The following is a 7,109-nucleotide window of genomic DNA, read 5'->3' on the forward strand; positions in this document are numbered from 1 at the left end:
TACTACATGTTCATTCATGATGGATACGAATGAAGGTATATTGAATTATGAACGGCAGGCTTCGATATCTACTCAATCTATCAAACAATACGAAATCTAGCTCTAGTAAATACACAGTTAAGAAATTAAAAAAGGGAGATGCAAAAGTTACAAGTTGGGATAAAAAATAATCAAACAATATGTTCTGAGGTCATATTTATTACAATTTGTTTAAGTGTTATCCACCACCATGTTGTTGAATACTATATTCAATTATGCGGTGACTTGTTGGTTACGAGCAGATGATCATGGCAGGCTGTGATATTCTATAAAACTAGAAGCTATCTAGACAGTACTTCAACAGAAAGCTGGATAGAGACACTCCGTCACATCAAGCTACGAGAAAGTATATCATCTCACAGACTTCTGCTCGAATACCGCATCGAAATCAGGTAGGCCCTACAGCCTTTACGTTATGCCTGTTGCACATGAGACGTCTTTCTGATTGCGTTAGTTTGTAATTGTATTGATAATGATATCGATTATTTAGGAGCGCTTAAACAAAAAGAATACGCCTAAAACTCATAAATAGGTAAATCATACTTCATTACGGAGTAGAGAAATATTTTTAAAGAGATCTTTTGAAAGTGGTGAGACAGGTTAATTCTCTGATGGAAAGGGGGGTGTTTTCGAAGTAGCCACTGTAAAACGTTTTTCGGTATAGTTGAGGGTCTGGATCTGGGAATAATTAGTGTAAATTCAGTTGTAGAGCGTATGTCTGCATTTTCCAGACATTATTTTCTTCGCCTCTTGTGCAGCGGGCTTTTAGTGCACATTAATTAGGAGCTTTGCTTAAAGGTAATACAAAGTTTCGGTATGGGGTCATGAATTTGGTTCAAATGAACATATTGGAAGCATATGCGATCCTACAATATTCAGTGATCGTAGTCGCGGTTGAAATCGAGTCTAAAGTGATGAAATTGTAAATAATAAACTCTTTATGTTGTATAGCTCCCTCTCAAGACTGATATTAATTAAGCAATAAAACAATGTTTCTTGACTAAAATCGACCGATTAGCTATTCCCGTTTGGAAATAATATATCACAACTACATTATACTGAGAATTTCATGGTCTCAGCTACCATTGTACGGCCGTAGGTGCTATTTGAAATTCATCAAAATTTAACGGGAGCACCGGTAAATTTTTATATTCAATTTTTCTCAAAAACAGAAGTGTTTTAGGAGCGAAATTTTCTAGTGCTTTGAATACATCCACAAGGGCATCAAAATTGTAAAGAATCACTATCCACCCAATTTCCAAAATTTCCCAAAACTTTGTATTACCTTTAAGCAACTCTGATGAGTGATCGGAGAGATGGCCCAGTGATCTCGTAACAGGGAGTTCCCGGGTTCGCATCACCAAAGGGCGCTAGGTGTCCTTTGGTATAAAGGCATTAATCCTCATTACTCACACTGACTTATATCTACCTTACTAAAATTGTCATCACTGAAACTAAAAATGGCAACACTGTAACGTATCTCGCGACCCCCTCTCTCTCTAATTTGGTCTGTACAGAAAATGTCATGAGCTTTCATTTTCTCAGTTATTGATGACAGCATAGGTTGGTTCATACATTTCTGGATGTATTAAACATATTTGCAATGATTATATTAAGGGTGAATGTATGATTGAACATTTCTTGATGGAACTTATAAGCTTTTAAAGTCTTTTAGTACAGGGCAAATGGGTGATGACATCACAACACATGTCACAGAGTTGCCAATTTGCACAGTGTTTGATTGATTGCATCTTCAAAAACTCATAACTTTCTTATTCTTAATCTGTTTATACTTAAACTTTCACTGACTCGTTCCTCTCATTCTTCGGATTTCATAAAAACCAACTCAATATCAGGGTGGACTTCCCCTTTCAGCAAATTGGGTAAAATGTTACATAGGAGGTTACAAAAAACATACATGTTTGTTGGGAATACTACCAACACTAGGTAATATTTGTTTACCCAATTTAGGGTACATTTTACCAAATAAACATGCTCAAATTATAATGGCTCATACCCAAGCCTGATTTTGAAACAGTTAGTATTTTGAAAGTAATCAATAATTTGGGAAGGTAAGTTTAAAGATAATCTTGAGTTCTGGTAAATATAGAAATTCTCACAGAATCTAACGAAACTAATCCGCAGGATGTTCAATATTACAAATAAATTACATGTGTAAAATAATTTTGGTAGAAAATTTATAGTGGCTGAGAAATGAGCATATGAAGATGAGAAAATTAGCTGCAGGATAAACAATCCAGAATAAATCGTAGTAATTTCCTCTCAAAATACCAGAGCTCACTATGATTAGCTTTACGTAAGTATGAGTAATGTAACAAGGTAGTATGTCAAGCACTATTGTCATATCATTCATTGAATTCAATTTCTTAATATTTTCCGTGTCATGATAGCATTTTAAAGACATTACATTCTCCTACTTTTATTCTTTGGAAACGAAACTATGTGTTGAATCTTTATCATCGTATTCCCAAGGAGGGTGGGGATAAGCCGTTAAGTGCATGCACTGACATCAGTGCAGAAAGGGGCAGTACAGGAACATCGTCTTTCAATACGGCATTCAAAACATTCTCAGTTGTTTGGTTTCAGAAAGCGGAGAATATGATTGAATGTAGAAATTCTAAAGCCTTCCGCCTTGCATTTATCACAGTAAACCGCAATTCCCGTATTTCCGTCTCGAAGCCCGTTATTTTTGGCGCAATTTGTTCATTCAGTTTCCGTTATAACTTAATATTGTTCGATTTCGGATTTCTGTTCATTCTTGATGAGTGGTAAAAGGAAAGTTTCAGTACGTCACTATTCTATGCTGAAATTCTTAATTGTGTTGCAATGTCACCGTATCTTTGACTAAATGATCAAAATGTATTACATGTTTATTCCATTTCCTTAGACATTGAAAATGGCGTCAAAAACCATGATTGCTCTCTACTTTCTGATTGCCTTGGCCGTGGCAGCAAGTGTTTCAGTCCAGGAAGATGAGATCGACGATTCCAATGCGTTGAGTGTCGAGAAGAACCAGATCAGCAGTAAGCAATTTATTTATAATGTTATTAACCAACTAAACGAATACAATTACAAAACAACGCAACCTTTAAAGCAATTCCAATAGTCGTATGCCTGTACGGTCACCTATTGAAACGTGCCAACATGGCAATGATGTTTTGCATAATCCGACCAGATTTGTAGAAAGTTTGCACTTTTAGAAAGATACTTTTTATCACTTCTTATCCTGGCCGAAGATATTTCGTGATAAATTTAATTACCAACCAAGTTTTGTTTGATTTGATTTGATTTATTGATTTATTATTGTTTCGATAACTTTTATGTTTGTGTTGCAGTAGAGGAGGAGGCTGTATGTACTCCCCCCTTGACTCAACATCAAAGAATGATATGTGAGGGTGCAAATGGTATGAACAATATTTCAAAATCTAAAGAAAAATGCATAAGAAAAAGAATGCTCCTTCTATGAATGAAAATAATCCACTCTCAATTTTTCAATTCGACACCTCTAGCACATAGTCATGAAAATGAGAAAAGTCAAGGAACACACACGACGAAGTCATTCAGAGTTTTATGTGGTATTTATTTTGAGGATGGATCAGCCCTTAATAAGACAAAAGAAACAGGCAAACAGATTAGTGTTTGTTTCTTTTACATATTAAACATCGGCAAAACTATATGATCATTCATAGGAATAGATACATCAATAATAACTATTGCCCTACTTGGCATTTTCCCCACACCATAGAAATACTGTACATTTTGGATACCTTTCCATATATGGTTTGCAGTTACATTGTAACATCCACATGCAATAAGCAAGGTATAACAATAATTTGCCCAAATATGCATATAAAGTAATCATGAATACAGAAATATAAATTGCCTTTTTGTATAGTTCTCTTTACTATTACAATGACTCACCCCTCTTGAGCTCTTGAGGAGAGACTCCTAGCGAGACACCGAGACTAGAATTAGACCAACTAGATAGTGCACCATCTCCAACTAAATGCCATCTCCAACCAAATGATGAAGTAAGGCCTCTGTAACATAAATGGTAACTTAAATGATAACTGCTATAACTTTTAAATTCTTAGAAAGTGACATGCAACTTGCAAGCTTTTGATATATAACAAATATTTTATATTCCCTACCTTTTCAAACTCAAGCTCAACAACTTTTACTTTGACAACAAAATATCCAATACTAATGATACAAATTATCTCTTTACCTAGTTATTACAGTATTGTGTATGCAAAAGAGTCTTCTTTTGCAAACACTTTATACAGAGAAGCACAAATCGTATCAGATTTAGCCTGATAGAGGTTTTCTAAACCAACTCATTATGAAAAGCAATTAATGATAGGCCTTCAAAAGGATCAATGCCATTTTTAACAAATGATTAAGTTAATAAAAATAGCAATACTTTGAACGCTGATATATGACTCGTGGAAGTGCAGTACAGGCATAAACAACAAATAAATATTTACAATGGTCATGATCACCGGCATTGCAATTATAATTTAGTGTGCAGGGGCGGATCTAGCGTTTTTGCCAGGGGGGAGGGGTGACCCAATGACGATGTGGAGCATCGTCCACGAGCCGCAAAGCGGCGATGCGATTTTTTGTGTGGTTATTTTGAACCCCCATAAGTGATGTTTCCTGGCATCTACTAATATCTACTAATACTGGGTCTGGAAATATTTATTTATTTATTTATTCAGGGTTTTTGTTGTCAATTGATAAAACAGTGGAGGGTAGTCCGATTCAGTTAAAAGAAACTGCTTTCCAACGGAGCCCTCCACATGATACAAACAATAACATAAAACATAAAAACAAAACATAAATTGAAACATCAATATAACTCAATATATAAAAACATTTATACATTTGAATAAACTATATGTACATGAGGCGCACGTGGGATGCACGGCGAGACCCCCCCCCCCCAAGTAGGCCAGATTCTCGTGTGTTTTTTGTTTGTTGTTAAAGCATGTTAGAGAACTGTTTACATTGTTTCTTGAAATTGTTTAGTGACTTGCAATTTGGGACGGACAATGGCAACTTATTAAATAATGAATTTCTGTTTTAGGGTATGGTATTTGTAGACGGTTTTGGGTGGTATGGCGAGTATTATAAACAATGGGTCGATAAACAGAAAATGGTTTCAGGTATTTGTTTTTCTAGGCACATCACATTTTCACTTGGCAGCCCAAGGGGGGGGGGGGTAAACACCCTAAACCCCTCCCCGTAGATTCGCCCCTGGTGTGTTGTTTTAAAGACTACAAATTAAAAGTACAGGCATAAACAATTTTATTGGTAATATTCACGATGGTCATGATCACCGGCATTGTAATTATAAATTAGTTTGTTGTTTTAAAGACTACAAATTAAGGAGTACTCGACAAACATGAGTACATGACACAAGAAGTTTTTTCGTGCGCATAATTTCGGTCAAAAGACTTTGTATAAACATTTTTTTATAATAATATTATGAAGGGCATGTTTATTTCCTTCAAGTTAGTCTCGAACAACCCTCGTTGTCATTTGATTGATGATTTAACAATACGATGATTAAACAACTAAGCACAACATGGTAACTTCCTATGTTTTAGGATTTCCTTTTCGTATAGAGGGCACGGAGTCATTTATAATAACTTAAAATTACTAATTATTGAGAGAATTATCCAATCCATACTTGTCCCATATGTGTATCTTCATAATTGTTAAAGGGTTGGGTAAACTTTTACTCATAAGAGGGGAAGAAAGGAACCATGCATGTTTGTTGGGAAAGAATTGACCAACACTAGGCGGTGTCACACAGAGGCCAAAAATCCGGATTTTAGTTATCCGGATTTTAGTTATCCTCATAATTGCTGTCTGTCATCAATTATCCCATTAAAAATCCTCTAACGAAGCAAGAAAATTCTCCCTTGAAAGGATTTTTCAAGGGATTTTATAAGGGATTTTTCTGTGTGACACCGCCTAATGGGTAATGTTGGGTACATTTCATCCAACAAACATGCATCTTCCCATTTTGACCTCTTAATTTAAAAATTGTACCCAACTCTACACTGCTTTAAGAGAACATATACACCTCTTCAATATCCCGCTAGCACACCATATCATATAACACTTCTGTTTCTGAAATGCAATCGGTGCATGCACATTGTCAGGATACAAAAAACAAATACATTATAATTTTTTGTAATGTTTAATAAATCTTTATATTTTCCCTTTTCTTTATTTCAGTTAATGGGAAATAAGCGCATCGAGAAGTTCGAAAAGCATACTAGCTGGATCTTTTTCATTTGCCTGTGGTCAGACGTCGTCTTTGTTTGTTGAGACTTTTTTCAAATTGATGCGAGAAAAAAAAAATCATCGATGATCAGTCATCACTGACCTTAAATCCTAACCCCAAAGAATTAATAACATTGCCTCTAAAATATAAAAAAAAATCAATAAATATATATAATCCATTTTGAATCTCGTTTCAAAAGTAAGGAATCAATATGCCTACATGTAGCCCAATATAGTTTTGAGTTGACAACTGGTTAGTAAATTCACTGGAAATTTGATTGCTTGATATAATGCATTGAAGAGTACAATCTTGTACATGTGCTTCATATGTACTATAGAGGAACACGTGCAGTGGAAACCATTGAGGTGAATACATTAATAGAAATCAATGATCTAAACAGTATGTTCCGATTGTAAATTCTCAAATTTTTAATCAGCTGCTTTATTCTCTGACACACTGTGCACAAAACGGTCTCATTAAATAGAATGACGTAATAATTCCTCCTCGGGTAATTTACTTTAGTTCATGTCGTGAGAGGGATAACTATGCAAAATAGAAGGGAGAGAGAGAAAGAGAGAGAGAGAGAACGAGATAGGGAGAGATAGACAGGGAGCAGGCATATCAGAGAGGTAGAGGGAGAGATTGTGGAAATCTTATATAGAAGAGGATATGAGAGGAAGAGGATATGAGAGAGAGAGAGAGAGAGAGAGAGGGAGAAAGAGGGGGAGAAAAGAATGAACATGAAGCAGGC

The 7,109-nt window shown here is 35.4% G+C and overlaps 1 long non-coding RNA gene across 1 annotated transcript; it reads left to right on the forward strand.

Annotated features, from left to right (window-relative positions):
• The first annotated feature begins 290 nt into the window (after positions 1 to 290).
• LOC105445400 lies at positions 291 to 6,782 on the forward strand. The gene is made up of 4 exons (XR_973388.2): positions 291 to 431; positions 2,948 to 3,083; positions 3,396 to 3,464; positions 6,310 to 6,782. It is a non-coding gene; the product is annotated as an uncharacterized LOC105445400 (long non-coding RNA).
• The last annotated feature ends 327 nt before the right edge of the window (positions 6,783 to 7,109 follow it).

This window comes from Strongylocentrotus purpuratus, unplaced genomic scaffold (assembly GCF_000002235.5).
Source record: "Strongylocentrotus purpuratus isolate Spur 01 unplaced genomic scaffold, Spur_5.0 spur5_scaffold_20, whole genome shotgun sequence".
Lineage (NCBI taxonomy): Eukaryota > Metazoa > Echinodermata > Echinoidea > Camarodonta > Strongylocentrotidae > Strongylocentrotus > Strongylocentrotus purpuratus.